This window comes from Suricata suricatta, chromosome 3 (assembly GCF_006229205.1).
Source record: "Suricata suricatta isolate VVHF042 chromosome 3, meerkat_22Aug2017_6uvM2_HiC, whole genome shotgun sequence".
Taxonomy (NCBI): domain Eukaryota; kingdom Metazoa; phylum Chordata; class Mammalia; order Carnivora; family Herpestidae; genus Suricata; species Suricata suricatta.
Window position 1 is genome coordinate 47,939,785 of NC_043702.1, and position 23,608 is coordinate 47,963,392.

Below are 23,608 nucleotides of genomic sequence, written 5' to 3' on the forward strand. Positions count from 1 at the left end.
CTCATTTGGCCTTATGTAGGATGATATGGGGCAAAACTAGGCAGTAGCCTCAATCAGGAAGTATCTTGGGAAACCATTCTTGAAAAATTACCTAGTCCTATGGTGGTCATGCACTAATAAGGAAAAAAAAAGTGTTCTATTAAGCCAATGATATGGGGGGGAGGGGTGATTTCTTATTACCATAAACTAACCTATTTATAGCTCTCTACTATCTAATGAAATGATCAAGGAACATAGCTCCAAGCATAATATTTAGCTTGTTTGCACTTATAGAATCAATACAATTATTAAGGTGGCTTTGATGTTGCTGACCCAAAATAATGAAGGAAAAATAAAGAAAAAAGAACACAGCCTACCTCATTTAGAAATACAAGTCATTTCTTTCCCCTTTCAGTTTCTGCTATCTCATTACTAAAGTCTTCTGCATTCATCTCTAAAAATCACTCTTCAACTTTTCCCTTTACCTGGTTTGGCCAAAGGCCCAAAATTTTCAATTTGTAGCTCTCATTAAAATTCCAAACATGATTTCTTCTACTGTGACCTAATTAAACAACTTCCCCTTTTGAGTGTATTCAGCAATAATGCTGTCACTTTTCTATATACCCTACTGCCTATAATTAATTATTACTTTATCTAGAACTTAGTGGGCTATAATTCTTCAGGCCAATTTTATAAGAATTATGGTCTTGACAGAAACCTAATCTTGAAGAGATTATCCTGTGCCATCATTATGAGTCTCTCTATGGCGGTATATAATCCTATCAATAAATGACAATGCCCATGGATCCTGGCACCCAGCTACATAACGTAGTGGCAACAATATTGGAAATGGCAGCCCATCCACCTTTCAGGGTGACAGCACTAATATAGCTGCTTCTCTTCATTTGTGCTCTAGAGGCTGACTCAGGAGACGATATAATGTTGAAAAACCCTGGAAAAGGAGTGTATCACAAAGCAAAGTCTCCCAAAACAAGGCATTTTCTCCCCTTACCAAACACTGACTTTCATCCCATTACCTTGAGGCTTCCTAGGTAATTTTAGGGTCCTGAATGTGAAAAGCGGGGCATTCTGATTTTTATTCATCACTCATCCTTGTCATTTTCTATTGAAAATTATATTCTTTTTTTAATGTTTATTTTTGAGAGAGAGAGATAGAGAGAACGCAAGTGGGGGAGGGACAGAGAGAGAGAGGGACACAAAAATCCAAAGCAGGCTCCAGGCTTCAAGCTGACAACACAAAGCCAAATGTGGGGCTCAAATTCAAGGACCATGAGATCATGACCTAAGCTTAAGTCAGACACTTAACTGACTGAGCTACCCAGGTGCCCTGAAAATTATATTTAAGGTCTGTTGATGATTGAAATTATTTTGTTACCTTGTTCTATCTCATTTGATATAGTTTTCTATGTTTATTTTCTAGACTTATTTTGCAGCATTTATTTCTCATTTAAAAATAAAGTAATTAAACAGCATCAAATAATGAACATATCCACCCCCCCACAATTCTTAGCAAAAAGGCTGTTTAATTCCACAAACAGCTGTCACCTTTGTGTGTGTGTCTGTGTGTGACTGTGTGTGTGTGTGTGTGACATGATACCTTCTACATACAATCATTTAAATGCCAAACATGTTCAGGAGCTCATGTCCTATACATAGATAGAAGACTTAAAAGTGACTTCATCCTGTTATTTTACTCTATCATTGCTCCCTGCCTCATTTAGTCCTCACTACACAGCAAACCAGTATTGTAACACCCCAAAAATGACCTCATAGAGAGCTGGTCATTTTTAAAGGAAATAAATAGTTTCTATTAAATAAATTGTTTAAGTTAATCAGGGGAAAATAAAAATGCATAATGGTCTCAAATCTCCTTCAAAGTACACAGACAGTGAGGTTAAATTTATTCCATTATGTTGATTTGGTTTCTTTTTCTCAAGTGTTTCCATGCAACATTGAAACATAGATAATGTATACAAAAGATTCATAAGAATCTGTTCAGGTATCCTGAACCTACACTCTTCCTCTATCCACAGTTGGAGACACTTAATCCCCAATCAGCCATGCCCCAGGCTTTAGATTTAGTTTATAGTATATGATTCATCATTAAGTCAACTGATGTTTACAGTCTATTTTAACCTTCCAGTATAAGAATACGCCTGAGCTCTAATAATTCAGTTCCCATTGTATTGCCCAAGAGGCGTTATCTTAAACATGCACCTAGTTTTCTACTTCTTCCCATATAAGGATCCTGCCTTGTATGTGCAAAAACCTTTAAAACTAAGTACAACTACTGAATTCAAGTTCAACAGCAGGAAGAACCATCTGCAGGCAAACAATGACCCATCCATCTATGTCACTTAATACTGAATACTCCTAGAATGTGTTACCTCACCTGCCTACCTGCCCAGCTATCACTTTGCATTTCTATATCATTCTCTATACTGAACAAATACCTAAACGGAGACCACACACTCCAGGAATGAATCTTCAATGACTTCCTCCCTATCCCTCCTTCTGACGTTGGCCGCCACTTCCTACCTCCATGTACCAGCCCCACTCTAATGAGGACGTGTCGTTACATCCAGATTTAACCTAAACTATTATCTGTAAAATGTTATGCATCTTTCTAATAAGCTATTATCACTAATATTCATTTGCTTTTTCTAAAGTCTTACATTTTCTTCCAAAACTTGGAGGTATATTTGATCTAATTATGTTATATCAAATGAGAGCATTTTAACTATGAGACTTCTTATTCAAAATCATGAATACCAATATTTCATAACCTTGACCTCATTTTTAAATATTTTCTAGTATAAAAGTGTTTAATTTAGATTTCTGGCCTCAAAATATTTAAGCTTTTATCTCATCAAAACTGTGTGGTATTTTGTAAAAAGCCAAGGTAATGATAACCAAACATTGAGGACTAAATACAAAATAAACACTAATAAGATTTTCTCCTTGTGATCCTAACAAAGAATAATTGTCTCTATTTAAGATTCACATTGTTTTGAAAAGCAATGATAGAGATCTTTAAAACATGAAAAATTTTTTTCTGTAATGTCCTTTAAAACAAGAATAAAGGTATTCTCTTGGTTTTGTGTTCCCTTCATAAAATATCTTCATTTTGGTTCAAATGCATACAAAACTATAATAAGCAACTATCAAGGAATGCTGTAGAATCTTATTTTTCAGAAAATCATCAGAAGCAGAAGTCATCCCAGGTTTTCAATGAATGCTGATTTATCACCTTGAAGCTAAGGTGAAAAAAAAAGAGACAATTGCAATATTCACATACCCACTTTCTGAAAAGTCAAGATGGTACTCAGAGAATGAAAAAGAGAATGTTTATGAACAGTATGCTATCTATTAAAAATTATAAGTAGAAAAACTGAATTCAAATACCTATAGACTTCAAATGGAAAAAAATATGGTATAATTTCATCCCCCCCCCAAAAAAAATCCAAAGATTTTTACATTTTCACTGTGTTTCAAGTCTAAAAGTTTCATAATGGGACACCTGAGTGACTCAGTCGGTTAAGCGTCTGACTTCGGCTCAGGTCATAATCTTACACTTGTGGGTTCGAGCCCCGCATCAGGCTCTGTGCTGACAGCTGGGAGCCTAGAGCCTGCTTAAGATTCTGTGTTTCCCTGTCCCCCTGATACTCCCCTTCTCTCTCTCTCTCTCTTAAAAATAAATAAATGTAAAATATTAAAAACATAAAATAAAAATAAAAGTTTCACATTGATATATACTTGTAATTAATTACCCTCACTAACATTTGGATCCCTGAAACTGCGTATTCAACAATGCACTGAGAGTTTGCTGATGGCAAGATTTCCATGAAAAATCAACATTTTCTGAGTATTTACTAAAAAAAATGCCACCCTTTGCAAAAGAAAGGTACAAATCTCACATTATACCAGAAACTGGTAGATTGATAGGGTTTTTACACAAAGGTACAAGAAGAAGAACAAGACAATGAGATGTATTCTCATTAAGAATAGATATGGTCAGCTGATAGCTTTGAAGTTTGATCTGAAGTAGGCTGAAGAGAACAAGACAAGAAAGATAATATTAGGAGTCCTTAGAGCAGAATGACAGCTAAAAATTTAAGAAATGATGGGTTCCTCAGGAGTTAGAAACTGAAAAGAGAAGATACAATGGCTGGATATTGACCCAAAAAAATAGAGTCCAGGATGCAAGAAAACACAGCATTTGAAGCTGGTGATGGTCAGAAAGCTTAAGGACAATCTTAGGTCAAAATATTGCCACTGCATTTGATTATTAGGAAATTCTTGGAGACATTTAAGCCAGTCGTTTCAATTGACTGATCTGATGGCATCCTGTACATCTCTAATGTAATACTGATTTTATTTACAGACATATTATTTGTATATACCTTATATGCCCACATACAGAGTGTGTACTATGTACTGCTAGCTGCATTTTCCTTCATTTTTCTCTGCATATTACAGTTTTAAAAGTGCACACAACATGGGCTTACTGCTCCGTAAGTTTTTACAAAGTGAACACACTCATGTAACTGGCATTCGGGTAAGAAAAGGAGTATTACTAGCCACCCATAAGCCTAAATCTCTCCCTAGTCCAGTAACTACCTCCCACACAAAGGCAATCAATCATCTGTCATTCTAAACCCAAAGCAGTTCACAATCCTTGGAACTAAATACTTGCAATTTGAGTTCATAAATTTTGATTACAAAAGGAAGGAAACAAAAAGGGAGAGAATAAAGAGAGTGTATGTTATGCTATCACGTATCATGACCCAACTATTAGTATTTATAGTTTCTATGCCATGGTGAACACAAAAGTAAGCTCCAGGAAGAGATGCTAAAGAAAACAAAGATACAATCCCTTCTTCAGCAATGGCTTTCTGTCCTAGAACCATCTAGTTCCCTCTGAGAATAACTTTAAAGTTAAAGAACTGGTACCTAAAAAAAGACCAAAATATGACATTTTATTATTTGAAATATTTCTCCAAAATAGTTAAGTTCAGATAGAATTATATAGTATGTGATGATAAACACATACAAAGTTAGAAAATTACATCGGAAATCAATGTTTAACACCTCAGGCCTTATCAATAACATTGTGATACTAACTGCCAAATGCTTCCAAACCTCCAGCCCACCACACCGTCAGCAGTGTCGTGCTCAGAAAACTGGCCTCTCAGAATGAAGTGGAAGCCATGAGGGGAGATCTCCCTTAACAGTCTGCTACAAATTTATAGCCCATATTCTATCTTCTGTGTCTGATAGAACTTCTGTCCTCTATTTGTGAAGAACCAAAAAAGGGCCATAACACAGGGTAATTACTCCATTCTTGCTCAGAACTCTACACCATTCTGCTGAATCAAGAGCTTTACACAAATACCCTGCCTTCCTTGCATATATTCAACTCCTAAATCTCAGTTGTATTGTTCATAAAATTCATACATCTCACATTTCTCATATCTTAGAATTTAAAAGCATTCCCTTGATTCCCACTACTTCCTCCAGTTATTTCTGTCTTCCATATGCAATAATAAATTAAGGAAACATTGCCTATATTCATCTCTATTTTTTTACCTATCACTTCTTCCCAACTCATTTTGGTTTGGAATATGCCCTCATCACTACAGTTTTTTTATTAAATCTATAAGTGGTGGTCATGCTGCTCGAGCAGAAAAACTAAAAATAAAAGACTAATAGAGACCCTGTAATTAAGTACTGAAAATAAATTCAAATATTTGTATGTACTTAATAACAGAGACACTCAAAGTATATAACACACAGGAAAAAAAGCACCTGACAAATTCACCCTCTTTCCACCAGGTAGGAAGGCCTAGAAAATCTCTCAGTAACAGACAGACCAAGTCAACAAAAACTTGAAAAACAAAGGAAGTTTAAATAGCATAAAATACAAAATTTGATCCAATAGACTATAAATAATATTCTACTCAAAATTTGAGAGTATACATTATTTCACCACTTTTTAAAAATCTACTATACAAGAACATGAAAAAAACTTCTAACGGTTTTAACAATGGGTATCAGACCACTTCTTCTGATAAAATTCTATTTAGTTAAGAGTAAATATTAAGATTTGCTATAAATCTAAAGTAATTTAAAAATAGTTTAATAGTAGTCTGAAAACTTGAGTGACAGAAAAAAAATGGTGAGCTCAGAAATAAATTCAGACATATAAAAACTTGCTATATGATGCACCTGACAAATTAAAGAAGTAGACTACTAAAATTACACCCCTTCCTCCTATCACACATCAAAATCAATTCCAGGTGTACTGAAAACTTAAATATGAAAGACTGAACCAAAAATCTTAAGGAAAAAATTTGGAGAATATCTTTGAGACTTTAGGATAAAGATGGCATTCTTAAACAAGATAAGATATAAACCATTTAAAAATATAAATAGCTTATTACAACAAAATTAGTGATGTCTATTTATCCACAGAACAAGACAAGTCACAAACTTGTAGACAATATTTGTAACACATGTACCTATAATACTATAGAGTCCAACATGTATTGAGAACTCAAGTGGATTTAACAAACATGTCAAAGAAGGAAACACCCCCCCCAAAAAAAGCTCACATAAACTTATGAAAAAAATGCACATCTCCAGTAATGACCAGAAGACAAGTAAATATTACAGTAATATTGTATACCCACTATAATAGAAAAATTCTTGATTAGATTTTGATACTAGAATCAATACAATTTATTGATTAGAATGAACAACAATGGGAATACCCATAGCTTGTCCATGTAAATATTAACTGATAAAACCAATCTGGAAAACAGTTTGACATTTCATTGGAAAACCATATTCTATAAGACATTAATTTCACACTTAGGTATAAATTCCCAAGAAACTCATGCTAACGTGTACCAGAAGGCATGAATATACATGTTTGTAGAAGTACTGTTTATAATTACATTAACTACAACTACCCTATATGATTATTACAAAACTGCTCATATAAGTTATTATATATTTGTACAAAGAAAAATAACTTATTAGTAAAATGAATAAATCATAGCTATATGCTCCATCATAGTTGAACCTCAAAATTTAATATCATAAAAAAGTACTAATTAAATGAAGAATATTTGTGTGTGTGTGTGTGTGTGTGCACACATTCAGAAATGGGAAAACTATAAGGTCTGATTTAATGATAATATATCAGTAAAAAATCAAAAAAATTAAGGACTTAAAACTCATGATATTACGTCCCCCACAAGCCGAGAGAGACTTCAATCTGTGAAGTCAAGCTACATTCATGGTAAGATGTCACTTGCTTGTTTTCTTTCAGTCTTCATAGATTTCAAACAAAGCAACATACTAATCATAACAGATTAAAGAGAAGCAAATATCAAAATGTAACTGTCTCGTTTAAGCCAGACATTTAAAAGGTCTGGAAAAATATAAAACAATGCTTCTCTTCCCACTAATTTGTCTTGTATTGGGAAAAGGTGGACATTTTTATAAAATGCGTTATTTTATCCTAACACGTATGGGCTTATTAGGCTTAAATGAATATATATTTTTTAAGTTCTCAATTTTAACTTCTCACATGGTAAATATAAAGATATATAACCCATCCAAACAGAAGCTTTTTGTGCTCCTCAATAATTTTTAAGAGTGTAAGGAGTTCTGATAATAAAATGTTGGAGAACCACTGCCCTATAATATGGCTCATATCTTATTTCCTATGTTAAATGATAGGTATACATTTTTCCCTTTTATTATTATTTAAAAAGACATATATACAGTTGACTCTTGAACAATGCAGAGGTTAGGGGACCTGATTCTTCATGAAGCAGAAAATCTGCATATAACTTTTGATTCCCCAAAATGAACTAATTGTCTCCTGTTGACCAGAAGCATCATCAATAATATAATCAGTTGATTAGCACATATTTTCCATGTTAAATGTATTATATACTGTATTCTTTCTAATTTTTTTCTTTTTAATACCTATTTTCGAGAGAGAGAGATACACAGAGAGACGGGGGTGGGGGGTAGGAAGGGAGGAAGGGAAGGAGACACAGAATCTGAAGTAGGCTCCAGGCTCTGAGCTGTTGGCACAGAACCTGATGTGAGGCTCAAACCCACAAACCATGAGATCATGACCTAAGCTAAAGTCAAACACAGCCAACTGAACCACCCAGGTGCCCCAATATATATATAATGTATTCTTAAAGAAAGACACAGAAAAGAAAAGGCTATTTAGAGAATTATAAGGAATAGGAAATACATGTACAGTACAGGACTATAAATGATTTAAAAAATAATAAAAATTAAAAATAAAAGAACATATAAGTGAGCCCATGGAGTTCAAACCCACATTGTTCAAGGGTCAACTATATGCATGTTCCTGCGTGTACCATGTAAATCAAAATAACACTTTTAGAATTTTGTTCTAAACCACCTACTACTCTTCCCATGAAGAACATTGAAAGTATGATCAGGTATTATGTATTCCTAAGCAGAAAATGGCTGGGTTGAGAAAACAAAATCCTAAATCTGTTTCATGCTACTCTAACTACTGACAACATCTTACTCTGAAGCTCCAAGTAAGAGAGACTTCAGACTCCTTCATATGTTTCAACTGAGCCCTGGAAAAGAACTATTTTTATTAATGAATACTGTTTTTTAGGACAAGATAGCTTTTATCTTTTTCACCCTTTTATTAATTTTTTAATGTTTTTAATTTATTTTTGAGAGACAGAGACAACATGAGCAGGGGAGGGTCAGAAAGGAAGGGAAGCATTGAATCTGAAGACAGGCTCCAGGCTCTGAGCTAGCTGTCAGCACAGAGCCAGACATGGGGCTTGAACCCACGAACTGTGAGATCATGACCTGAGCCGAAGTCGGACACTCAACCGACTGAGCCACCCAGGCACCCCTCTTTTTCACCTTTTTACTTAACATGAACGTCAGCAGACTTCACTAAACTTGCAAAATGATTATGTTCCAGTGAAGGAGAGAAAAGAACAAGTAGGTCTAAGTGGAGTTATAAAAAATCTATGCTGTTCAACTTTTAGTATCCAATTATTTTTAGAATTAGAATAGTTAATTGCCATTGAAATCTATTTTAGAAACACTTCTGTTAAAAATACTTCGGGAAGGAAGGGCTGTGTTTGGGGAAAAAATATCTACCTACTTAATGCATTATAAATAACACCCATAATGTTTAACAAAGGATAAAATTTATGATTTCACAGAACAGCCAACAATGATAGTATGTGATGACTACATCAACAACAAAAAAGAAAACAGATTAACTATTCTTTAAAGTTTGTCTTATATATATCAGAGGAATAGATTAGTCTGCTTAAATTTGTATTAAGTGTCTCTGAAATTCACTCACTTAATTGTTGCCACTTTAAGTGGATAATAGCAACTGACCAGGAGAAAAAGATGTAAGTATATAAACAAAAAAGCAAAACAAAACAAAAAAACAATGTAATTAATCCACTATTCACTGGCTATGAATTCAATGTAGAAATCAGATTTTAATTTCCCCTTGACAAAGTTTCTTGATTAAGATTTATGAGTTATGGAAAAGATATAAAAACTAGCATTATTAAAATGTAAAATAGTAAAACTCAAACTGCATACAGTTTATGTATTCCACTCAGAAACTATTAAAACTCTAGCTAAACTGAAAAAATAATTTGTACAAATGGTACATTCTAGTTGTAGCATAAAAAATGAAGGGAAGATTAAAAACAGGTAAATTATAAAAATATTATAGAGCTAAAACATTGTCAGTTGCTAATGTGCAAATTTTATTAATAAGATTAATGAGGGGCACCTGGGTGGCTCAGTTGGTTAAGCTTCCGACTTCCGCTCAGGTCATGATCTCACGGTTTGTGGGTTCGAGCCCTGCATCGGGCTCTGTGCTGACAGCTCAGAGCTTGGAACCTGCTTCAGATTCTGTATCTCCCTCTCTCTCTGACCCTCCCCTGCTCACACTGTCTCTCTCTGTCTCTCAAAAATAAATAAAAAGCAGTAAAAAAAAGATTGATGATGATTTACTGAAACCATTAAACCTTTAAAAAGTTTGAGAAGCCTCCCCACACTGTACAATTTCTTGAGAATAATATTTTAAGTCATTGCTTGAAATGAAAAAAGCACATAAAATATGTAGAAGGGCAACGTCATGTCTACCTCTTATTCATGTGGTTTATTTTCCTTTACTGAATATTAATTTAGTGGTTATAATCTATTTAACATCCACAGACAGCAGTCAGTGGACAGGTAAAGAAAAAACCTGAAGCAAAGGTCTCTGTAATTCAGTGAGAGTTTTAAAAGCCTTGGATAATTAGTCAAACTTACTCATACTATTGTGAAGAGTGGCTTAATAAGTGCCAGAATAAGGAAACAAATTTATTTTGCTCCACACAATTACTGCTATATTTAAAAAAAAAAGACTTAAAAGAACTTTTCTTAGAACAGGCAGGTATTATTTCATTTTTCTAATGGGAAAATACATAATGAAAAGACAGAAATATTTTTATCTACTGCATTACATAGTTTTTGTTCATAAGACAACTTAAGAACATTAGAATAGTTAAAGTCTGTTACCAATGAAACAATAAAACAGCATTAACAAAAGCAAATAGCACTGACAAATATCGTGGGCATCTGCCTCTTTATGGTTATGACGTGAGCCATTGCACTCATCACCATCTTAAATATTCAAACCTTACTAACAAATTCCTCTTCCTGCAGGAAATTCATGCCACATGATGAGATTTACATAAATGGAGTTTGCTCTTCCAACCCAAACTAGAGAAGTGACAAGGAACAGGCCTTTTTAGCATACTGATCCTAATCAACCCGGAGACCTCTGTAAGACTTCTCTGCCAAAACTACATGGAAAAGTGTATTCTTTCTACGAAAATTTCGAAGCTAATAGGATGTGCATATGGACTGTTGATGGTCACCTTATCACCAAGTAAAAAGAACATGTTTGGTTTCCTGGTAACAAAGAAAAATTATACAAAAGAGCATAATTCTTAACTACAGCTGGCACAGCTTATCATAGGATTGCCATTATAGAAGATCCTAAGATCTCTATTTTGAAAATTTTAGGATGTTGTTCCTTAATGATGAGAGATTTACTACATTACCACTTAGGGCCTCTTACAATCTGGCAAGACCCCAGCCTGCCCAGGCAGAATGCCACTGCATGAATTCTGAGCATACCTCCTGTGAAAAAACACAGAAACGTGAGAAGCTACTCCCACTTACCATATTCCAAAGGATGTGTCTTTGAGAGCCTTTATGATAAAAGTATCCATTGCACTTAACACAGTACAATGCAATTTCTCTAGGATTTATGTGTTAGAATGCCTACCTTTGTGAAGCCTCAAACACAGCCCTATGCAGACAGACAAGGAAAATTTGTTTCCAAAGGAAAGGAAATTCCAATTAAAAAGACTGTTGGTAGTAAGGCGACTGCAAGTCATTTTTGTGTTTTTTCAGCCTTATGGATGTGGAATCAACTCTCCATCTTGCCATAGCCAGTGAACTGACACTGTATCCTGACATCAGGGTAAACTGTTCCCTCTTGGACAGAGATTTTGTTTCAATCCATCATTATTTTTGTAGATACTATTCTCTTTCTAAACTTAATTTTTATGGTTTTTTTTTTTCCAATCTAGAAACTCCATTTCAACAATCACCTCTTGGTTACCAGCTTCCCAGTCTTCCAAGGAAGATTCATTGCTTTATCCTATGTTCCTGCACTACTTTCATCAAATATTTGATTACTTAACTTTGTGCATTGTAATTTACCTGATTTCATGTCTGTCTCCCTTGCTGCACTGTGAGCTTCTTGAAAGTATTCTATCTTTAAATATTTTTATTCATTTATTGTTTAAGTGCTCGTATTTAATTTTTGAAAGAGGGAGCATGAGCGGGCAAGAGGCAGAGAAAGAGGGAGACACAGAATCCAAAGCAGATTCCAGGGTGTGAGCTGTCAGCACAGACCCAATTGGGGGCTCAGACCCACAAATCATGAGATCATGACCTGAGCCGAAGTTGGACACAACAGACTGAGCCACCCAGGCACCTCCTTTTTTTTATTTAATTTTTTAAATGCTTTTACTTAATTTTTGAAAGAGAGACATAACATGAGCAGGCAAGGGGCAGATAGAGAGGGAGACACAGAATGAAAATATTCTACCTTCTTCATTTGTGTTTTCCCAGCTTCTTGCACATAACTGTTACATAATATGTACTCAATTTTTATGAAGTGAATAAATATTATCCTGAGAAGCATGTTTTTAAAATATGAAGTATTAAATAGACTATGAAAATCAGCCAGCCATATAAAGAATAAAAAAATGGATATATGCCACGAAGAAGTCATCTGAAAAAAACTCCTAAACTTAAAACTATTATAGAGCTTTACTGCATATAATTTTTAGTCTCAAAGCATATTAGTAGAGCTTTTGATAATTATATTATTCACTAATTGTTAGGCATAAATTATAGAAATATAAGAAATAATAATAAAAGATTATAATAATTATGATAGGCTATGAAGAAACCAGGAAGATATTAATAAAGAAAACAGGAAGTAGTATAAGTAGTATCAAACTCTGATTTTAATTTAAATCCACATTTTTATTATATGGCCTTTCTGAACTTCTGTCATCTGGTTTCAATGAGCTTTGTAACTGCTGAGATTGACTACTTTGGTCACCTCTGCATGCCATAACCTGTCACATGCCAAAGATCAAACACTGCTTATCTCTTGGTCAGGTTAGTGAATAGTTCTTTCATTTCTCAAATCTGTTCTGTGATTTGTCCTTGCATCAGTTAAACTAATGAATAATATGAGAATAGATAGTGGTACCTTAAATTCTCTGAATGCAACTATAGCCAGAAAATAAAAGTAGGAAAAAATTAAGGTTAAATACAAATATAAACTTCCTATTTTAAAAATAAAATAGCCCAGGGCACCTGGGGGGCTCAGTTGGTTGAGTGTCTGACCCTTGATTTGGGCTCTGGTCATGATCTCACGCTCATAGGATGGAGCCCCACGGAGGGTTCCATGCTGACAGCACAGGGAGCCTGCTTAGGATTCTCTTCTCACCTATCTCTCTGCCCCTTCCACTTGTGGATGCGGACACCTTCTCTCCCTGGTCTGCTCCCCACCCCCCTCAAAATAATAAACTTTAAAAATAAAAACAATCGGAATGCCTGGGTGGCTCAGTCAGTTAAGTGTCTGACTTCAGCCCAAATCATGATCACACAGTTCATGGGTTTGAGCCCATGTTGGGCTCTTTGCTGATAGCTCAGAGCCTGGAGCCTGCTTCAAATTCTGTGTCTTTCTCTCTCTCTGTCCCTCTCCCACTCATAACATCTCTCAAAAATAAACAAACATTAAAAACTTTTAAAAATTAAAAAATATATAAAATGGGGAGCCTAGGTGGCTCAGTCAGTTAGGCATCTGACTCCTGGTTTGGGCTCAGGTTACAATCTCATAGTTCATGAGTTCAAGCCCTGTATAAGGCTCTATGCTGACCACACAGAGCATGCTTGGGACTCTCTGTCTCTGTCTCCCTCTCTCTCTGCCCCTCTTCTGCTTGCTCGCTCTCTCTCTCTCTCTCTCAAAATAAACAATAAAAAAATAAAATAGCCCTAAATTCCAAATATTAAGTATGAATCAGTAAAATCCATTTGCTAGATAGAGAACCTGACAATTTAAGAACTGGTTTACAGTCATGTGTGGAAGTCTTCACAGTTTATTAGATGTACTATCACATAAGGTAAACATCTAAGATTATCACCTTAAAAAATCATATGTGCCAAAACATTCACTGCTCTAGAGTTCTGTAATGACTGTACTGCAGTCAAGTAATGAAGATCTATAACCTTTTGTTGTAATCCCACAGAGCTGAGAATCTTTGCATCAGGTATCCTTGGTGACAGTGCGGCAATGAAACAAACATTAAGAATTGTATTTTAGTTTCTGAAAGCAGGAAGCAGAATAGATGAGGTGATTAGAGCATTTGAATGCATTGGCCAGCATAACTTGACATTCATTTGAAAGGTAGTAGATTGCAGTTCTGAGGAACCTATTGCTATGTTAATCTCTCTGGAAAAGTGTGGCTCTGTGTGTACCAGCTTCAGAGCTTTGAATTTCTTTCTTTTTTTAAATTTTTAAATGTTTTTATTTATTTTTGATACAAAGAGAGACAGAGCATGAGAGGGGGAGAGGCAGAGAGAGAAGGAGACACAGAACTGGAAGCAGGCTGCAGGTTCTGAGCTGTCAGTACAGAGCCTGACGCGGGGCTCGAACCTACCAAACGTGAGATTTGACCTGAGCCGAAGTCGGAGGCTTAACCCACTGAGCCACCCAGGCGCCCCAGAGCTTTGAGTTTCTTATTTCGAGCAGAGTAACAAAAGGAAATGCTTTCATATCAGAAATGGCCATTCCTTGTGTGAATGAATTTAAGCAACTAAGCAACTTCCCAAATCACTAAAGTAAGAGACCAGACTTTTAGCATGGAAAACAACACTCTGGCCTGGCGTCCTGGCAGTCCTGCTATAACGAGCTGAAAATCAAAGAATGGCTCGTAAGTGTCACTGAAATTTCAATGTTAATCTACTATAAAGAAAAAAAGAATAGTTAGGAAATAGTAAGAACTGCTACTTTCACAAAAAGCATCTCAAAAAGAATTTATTGATCATACACGGAGAGCCAAACTGGGAGTTATAAAAAATAAAGAGAAGGAAGGAACAGTCCCTGTCCTTTTCTGATCCCTTGCTGGAGTTTATTTTCAAAGGAAACCTGATCCCACATTTGATCATGTAAAGATTATAAATACGCTAGACTTCCTATTGTGTGAAAGCTACAGATGTCAAAGAACATGGCTGATGTGATTAAGATTTGCACATTTAAGGGAACAAAAAGTCGATTCTAGACATCTAGATAGAACTCCGTAGAGGACAGCCAACCTGACTCTTACTCCTCCCTGCTGTACACATTACATTCGTTAACTAGTGTTTTAGTAATGTTGTTACAGTGATAAAGAAACATCTCTGCAGCCTCTTAAACACTTTAGCTTTGTTTCAGTTTATGTTTCACACAGGATATACTTCCTTTGCAAACACAGACTTTTTTTTTTTAATGCAAAAGCTGAATTGAAAGTTGAATCCTTTATTCTTTTTCTCCCTTTCTCTCACTTCACAAGACCTCCCTGAATCTCAGTGGCCAAGACTTCTCCTTCACAAAAAATTAGTAACTCTTTCAACTCTTAGGTCCCAAATAGAAACACCTTCCTGTATGTTTGCTTGGATTTTTTCCCTCTCCTGACCTTAAAATAGTACCTTTCTTCCCAGGATTCTCTCTGCATGGCAAATCCTCACCACCATGGATCCCATCACCTTACAGCTTCTTAGGGATTCTTAACATTTTAGCTAAGAATTATTGATATTTTAGTCTCTTCTTCTTAAAAAGAACTTTCCCATAAACATGTATGTTAAAATATTTCTCATCTTAAAGTTATTTTTTGTATCCTCAGGTTTTACTCCAGATTCCACCCTAAACTCTTTTGCCTTTAAAACAATTTTTCAATAGGTTGTTCTATAGTAGTAGCCTTAGCCCTCCAGAAGATATAATTAATTCTCTCTGGGGTAAGGGTTAAACAAGTCTGCATAGATACGGTCTTGAAGAATCAGTAAAAAGATTTCAGGTGGCCAATGTGGGGAAGGGGAATAAACATGGATTGAAACCCACATACTAAATACTGAGGCATAAAGAACACGGCTCATCTAGGAAAGTGGTTTCACACCTCTCTGGTATGAGATAAAGGTGTGTGTGCTTGTATCAGAAGCAGGTTGAGTAAAGATTGAAAATGTAGGGTACAGCCAAGTTGTAAGCAGCTTTTAAGATCTGACTTAGAGTGGGGCACCTGGGTGGCTCAGTCGCTCAGGTTGTGATCTCACATTCGTGGGTTCAAGCCCTGTGTCGGGCTCTGTGCTGACAGCTCAGAGCCTGGAGCCTGCTTCACATTCTGTGTCTGTCTGCCTTCCTCCCTCCCTCCCTCCCCCTCTCCCTCTCCCTCTCCCTCTCCCTCTCCCTCTCCCTCTCTCTTTCTCTCTTTCTCTCTCTCTCTCTCTCTCTCTCTGCCGCTCCCCTGCTCACACTCTGCCTCTCTCTCACAAAAATAAATAAACATTAAAAAAAATAAAATGGGGTGCCTGGCTGGCTCAGTCAGTTCAGTGGCCAACTTTGGCTCAGGTCATGACCTCACAGTTTGTGAGTTTGAGCCCCTCATCAGGATCTGCACTGACAGCTCAGAGCCTGGAGCCTGCTTCAGATTTTGTGTTTCCTTCTCTCTCTGCCCCTCCCCTGCTCACTCTCTGTCTCTTAAAATAAAGACATAAAAATATATAAAAATAAAAATAAAATCTGACTTAGACTGAAATCACTGACCAATCAAACATCAGTGGCTTAGTTTTGCACTTTAGAATACAACTCCTCACAGTGGTTGCCTCAAGAGCACGGAAATAAGATTATCGAGGTATAAGTTCTGGTGATGACACTTTCTGTATGACCATAGGTGATTTATTTAATATCTCTGTACCTCAGTTCTCTCAAATGCTTAATAGAAAGATTAATCACACTTAACTCAAGTATGAGAATTAAAACAATGTATTTTAAGCCCTTACCACACAGCTTTGTATATAGTAAGAATCAGTAAATGTTAGTTGTTATACACTGTTATTCTATTGTTCCTTAGATGGAAAGAGAATTACGTATAATCCCCTTGTGAGTGAAGAAAGCTGGTGCCAGCACCACTTACAATTTTAAGAGAATGGGGGAAAAACAATACAGAAATTAATTTATGTTTTAATCCAGTTGTAATCAAAACAAAATAGCTGTCAAGTTTGGAAAGTACAGTTAGAATGGTTTATCAACATACAGTCTCCAGAGGATACATGAGACTCCCTTTGAAGTGAAACAGGATGGTATAACCACTGACCCAACACAGCAGTCTCTCAAGGGCAACCAAGGTGAACATCTGAGCACCAGAAGAGATAGTCATCTTCCAGAATGTCTGAAACTGAAGCGTAATGAAAGACCCCTACAATCGCTTATAGGGAGAGGTGTGCTCTTTCATAGGCAGTTGAAAACCATAGTGTCTCTAGGGACAACTGTCTTGTAACTGTGCAAGATCCAAACATAAAAGATACTCCATATGGGGAAAAGACAATGCCTCTCAATATGTTCAGTAAAGTCGCACCACACACACACACACACACACACACACACACACATACACACACACCCACCCAAACATAGGTTCAATGGAAAAGTGAAGTCTAAGTATATAACCAGTTACAAGGTAAGATCATATTAGAACCACTTACCAGATGACCCCTTAAATAGTTGAATATAGTATAAAGATTTGTGACAAATTTGAAAATTATAGCATTGTATGTGTTATCAAAATTATAATGAATTAAAGTTCTAACATTAATGTCTTTATTATATCTATTAAACAACACTGAATTCCAGAGAATTCAAGGTAGTATATCTCATTAATATATTGAGTTCATCCCTATAATAAAGCATTGCTTAGTCGATCAGAACAAATGTGTAACCAATTCATTGAATGCATTAGCTCCAATAGAGGGGAGTGAAGTAAAGGTAACTTTATGCTTTCACTTTTCTGATTTTCCTTGTGCTCCAATAAGACTCCTCTCTGTACCCTAACAGATCACAAGGTGATTTCATCACTGCCAGGTATCGGCAAACTACCTCAATTTACATAACAATAAGCCCATTCAAGCTTAATACAAAGCTTTGATATGATCCAGTTCAGAGCTTCTCTTCTTCTCCCCCCCCTGCCCCCCACAACAGGAAACCTGCAGTGGGGAAGTAAAGCCTATCAAATATTATTGGGTTCAAATATGCTTTCGCAAATCCCAGAACATTAAAAGAGACAGAAGTTTCCTTCTTTTCCATGTAAAGTCCAGAGGGGAGTAGACCAACTCTGATCCCAGGGTACCATGTAGCCAACAGACTCAGGCTCCCTCTCCTAGCTGGTCTGCCATTCCCAGCATGTGACTTCCACCTCAACGTCAAGATGCCTGAAAAGATTCAGATCAAATCCATATTCTCCCCAGCAGAAAGAAAAAGATAGAGAAAGATCCACCCCTTTTATTTCTGCACATTTCTCAGAAGTCACAGCTTGCATCCTGTTGGCAAAAAACTTGATCATGTGGCCCCTTTTTACTTCAGGAAGACCAAGAAATATTGGAGGGGCAGCCTTATTCCTCACTGAAAATTAAGTAATTAATCACTAAGAAAGGGGAGAGTTGATTTTAAGGAACAGCTAGTGTCATTGGACATAGGGCACAAAGCTGGCTGGCATCTTTATCAGTTTCCATTATATTATTCTTCTTCTCTTTCCCCACTTCACCACATTGCCACTATTTCTTCTGGTTATGGTGGGTAAAAAAAAAAAAAAAAAAAAAAGAAGAGGAATAAAATACAGTCAACTTCTACCGTTGTAATCTCACTTTGGTGCCTGATGTAGCAAATGTCTATTGTTGACTTTCCCTCTTCAAGATGTTTTTGTGGGTTCCACACTGACTTCCATGATAAAAGTCACTAATTTCAGTTTGTTAGAATGGGTATTGCCTCCTTCATCTGGCTGTGAACAATCTTGCTTCACTTCTGAACTCATGGTAATCCAACCTACAGGAAACCATCTTTTGGAATCATGTCATCCTGCAGGTGATCGGTGTAATCAGAATTCCTTCCTGCACAACTCAGCACCAGCTTTCTTTCTATGTTGCCTACATATGGTCAAAACAAAACAGGTACCTGTCCTGGTATTTCTGGCACTCAACTCACACTCACTGTGGCCTTCCTCCCCTGCTCTGCTGTCAGGCAACTGGCTGGACTCTCAGCTTCAGCCTTTCTTTTAAACAAATCAGGCACTTGTCTCTTCCTTCCTCTACTTCCAGAGCTCCTAGACAAGGTCTTTAAGGGGTTTTCCAAAGTCCCTTCTTTGCTCACTAGTTTAAGGTAGCCATGAATTATTTCTGTACAATATTAGATAGGAAAAAAATAATAATAGCAGAGCTAACAGCTCTTTCTAAAGAATCCCTCACTCATCAACTTCTCATGATCAATCCTCAAGTCTCCCCTATACACTCTCAAAGTGGTTAGGTCGCAGCTAAAACGATTTGGTATAAATGGTCTGATATCTCTCTTGTAAATGTGGGATAAGTTAACTTCCTAAGTCTTAATCCTTTGTGCCTCAACTAATATAAAAACAATGGCAGAATTCCTATTTTAAAATTTGTTAACAGTATTTATGAGGTATAGCAAACTGTACATAATGGAAGAGTAGGACTAAGAGCTGACATATATATACACCACGGAACCATCAACACAAGTTCACAAACATTCATAACATCCTCAGTGCTCCTCGGTCCCTTTGGTAGTCCTCCATCTTTTATGCTACCAAGCCTACTCCAGTCTTCAGGCAACTACTGATCTGTTTTATCATTCTAGAGCCATTAACCTAGAACTTAATACAAATGGAATCATACAGTATCTACTAATTTTAGTCTGGGTTTTTTTCACTTACCATAAAGTTTTTGTGGTTGATCTATGTATACCATTATTAATAGTTCATTTCTTTTTTTACTAAATAAGTTCATCATATAAATATATCACATTATGAATGAACACTCACCAGTGGATGGACAATTGGAATGTTTCCAATTCTGGATATGAAAAAAACTAGCATAAACATTTGTGTACAACTGTTTGTATAGATATGTCATCTCAGGGCACCTGGGTGGCTAAGTTGGCTAAGCATCTTGACTCTTGGTTTCAATTCAGGTCATGATCCCACATTTCATGACTTCAAGCCCTACAATGAGCTCCACACTGTCTGTGCAAAGTCTGCTTGGGATTTTCCCTCACCCCCGGTCTCTCTCTCTCAAAATAAATGAACAAATTTAAAAAAATAAAATGTGTCTTTTCACTTACATAAATACCTAGCAGTTGAATCAATAGATCATATGGTAGATAGATCATTAAATTGTTAATAAAAATAACTGCCAAAGTGTTTTCCTAGTGGCTGTACCATCATGCATTTCCAACAGCAGTGTCTGAGAGTTTTAGTTCCTCTACATCCTCACCAAAACACAGTATGACCAGTTTTTTTTTTTTTTTAGCCATTCTAATATTTAGTGTAATGGCATTTCATTGCAGGTTTAGTTTGCTTTTGCCTAGTGCTAATGATGTTGAACAACTACTCAGGCACTTATTTGCTGTATTAATTTGTTAAAAAAAATAGGAAACTATCACAAATTATTTAGTGGCTTTAAACAACACTAATTATACAATGTCTGAAGCCTGAAATGGGTCTGACTGGGCTAAAATCAAGGTACTGGTCAAGCTGAATTCCTTTCTGGAGGCTCTAAAGAGTAAATCTGTTTTCTTGACTTTTTCAATCTTTAGAGACTGCCCACATATGCCTTAGTTTATGGCCCCTTTCTCTATATTCAAAGCTGGTAATGGTCAGTAATGATTGCATATATCTGACCCAGATCCTTCAGCCTCTGATACTATCCTTAAAGGACTCCCATTATATTGGGCTAATCTCCCTATTTTGACTTCAAATGCCTAGCAATCTTAATTATGTCTGCCACTTACTTCCCCTTTGCCATAAAGGTAACCTATTCATATGTTCTGGTGATTAGGACATAAGTATCTTTGGGAAGCCATTATTCTACCTACTATCCATTTCATTTATCATCTGTGATAAAATATTAGCTCAAATATTTTGCCCATTTTTATTGAATTGTTCCATTATGAGCATGTTAATAGTTATTTTGTATGTTTTGAGTAAAAGTTCTCTATCAAAAATTTGATAAGCAGTCTGTGGTTTGTCTTTTCATTCCTTTATAAATGTCTTTCAAAGAGTGAACGTTTTAAGTATTAATGAAGCTTAATTTATCCATTTGCTCATTCATGGATAAATATTTTAGTGTTATATCTAAGAAATACTTGCTAAACTGATTATAAAAGGCTTCTCTTTAGTTTTCTTCCAAAAGATTTGTAATTTTAGGGTTTACATTTAGTTCCATGAATGATTTCATTTAATGGTATATATGGTAAGAAATATTCATTGAAGTTCATGTTTCTGCATATAGATATGAAACCGTTTTGACACAAGTTACTTAAAAGGACTCTCCTTAATCCATTAATTACCCTTGCTTCTTCCTTGTCAAAATTCAAGGTATAGTTCTAATTCTCTGCTTTCTATTCTGTTTGACTGATCTATTTGTCTACCCTTAGACAAATACCACACTATCTTGATTACTGTAGCTTTATATAAGTCTTGAAATCAGGTAGTGTAAACCCCTCAAATTTCTTTTTCTTTGTCAAAGTCTTCTACCTTAGATATTTAAAGAAGCAATTTGTCAATCTAATGAAAAGCTTTGATAGGATTTTAATGAGATTGCATTGAAAATATATATGCACACCAATTTATGGGGGAAACTGACACCTTAACAATATGAGGTATTCAGGTCTGTTATTTAGACCTCCTTTGATGTTTTGAACTATTCAATGTACAACTATTATGCATGTTTGAGAGATTTATCCCTAAGCATTTGTGTTCACCATACTATGGTAAATGGCATTTTTAAACATTTGAATTTCTGTTTATGTGTTAATATAAATGAAATTGTGTCTCATACTCATTGATGTGCTGTTCATTTGTTTCAGGCTTTTTTCTTATATTTTTTTCATTTTTGGATAGTTTCTATTGCTATGTGTACAAATTCACTAATCTTTTCTTCTGCAGTATATCCTATTATTAATACCATTCAGTGTATTTTTTATCTTAGACACTGTCATTTTTATCTCTGGAAATTCAATTTTGGTCATTTTTTTGTATCTTACATGTCTCTCCATACCTTTATCCACATTCTTGAACATATGGCATACAGCTACAATGACTGTTTTTGTGTCCTCATCTATGTGCTATTTCTAGGTCATGTTTGTACTGACTGATTTTATCATAAGTTCTATTTTCCTATTTCCTTCCATGCCTACAAGTTATTATTGAATTATGAATTTTTACCTTGTTAGGTACTATATATTTTTAGACTTAGATATTCTTGAGGGTTTTTTGTTGTTGTTGACTTGTTTTTCCTGGGCTGCAGTGATTTGCTTGGAACAGTTCAATCCTTACATGCTTTTAAGCTTTATTACATTGGGATGAGAACAGAATTTAGTCCAAGCTATTATTAACCTACTAATGGGGCAGTGCACTTCAGACTATTCTACCCAATAGTCTATCAATTATGCCATTTCTCACTGTATCTGGAAGGAACAGGAATCATTTCCACTCTTGTCCTAGAGACCATTCCTTCCATCTGTTCAGTCCTCTGAGTGGTTTTCTCTCCAACCATGGCTAACTCCCCACATGCATATGCAGATCAGTGCTCAACTGAAGACATGAAGCAAACCCTTTGAGAATTCTAGAGTTCTCATTATTTCTCTCTCTTCTTCAGAATTCTGCCCTTGGCCTCAGAGTCTTAGCCCTCATATGATCCTTAGGTCCTAGGTATGCATGGCTTTTCCCAGTTAGGTGATCTATCACTAATTTAAGTAGTACTATGAAGGGATTTTGTATATATATAATTAAAATCCCAAATCAGTTGATGTTAACATAAGGAGATTGTTTGAGTGATTATCACATGAATCCTTTAAAAGGAAATCTTTTTCTTCAGCTAGTTGCAGAAAATAAATTCAGAGATATGAGGATTCATGCAACTGACTTGAAAGATAAAGGGGGCCATAAAGCAAGGTTTGTTTGAGTCACAAACTGTTCCCAACCCACAGCTAGCAAGGAAACAGGTACTTCAGCCCTATAGGAGCAAGAAAATCAATTTTGCCAACAACAGGTGAGCTTGTAAGAAGGCCCTTCATGTCACCTCTTCTGAGGGTCTATGCCTTCTTAGAAGGATGCCTGTCACTGAATTTAGAATCCACCTGGACAATCCAGGATTATCAGATTATCCAAAAATCCTTTAATTACATCTGCAACATCTTTTTTCTAAACAGGTAACATTCACAGGTTCCAAGAATTCAGACTGCACATATCTTTCTGGGAGCCTACCATATAATCCAGTTCACCTTATGATGAAATTATCAAAATAAATGCTCCCTCCCTGCTACAGTACCTTTTAAAAAATATTACTTGAAACTGTTAAGTATTTTATATGTGGACACTAACTGGTCACTGCTAACCAAAGATTGTATATTCATTCTTTGGGTTGTTTTGTGGAAAGGAATCAGTACAGACAAAACATGACTGTATTAAACTATGTTTGAGACATTTTCTAGTGAAGTATAAAGGACAGAACAGTCCCCGAGACAGTAGCACATATTTTCTAATTAGGAGAATCAGAATTTATAAACTGACAGACCTCAAATTTTCCCTATCTCTGATATCAGGTAAAGAAGTATCAAAAGCATTATGCTTTGATCAAGCATCAAGCTATGATGGTAAGTCAA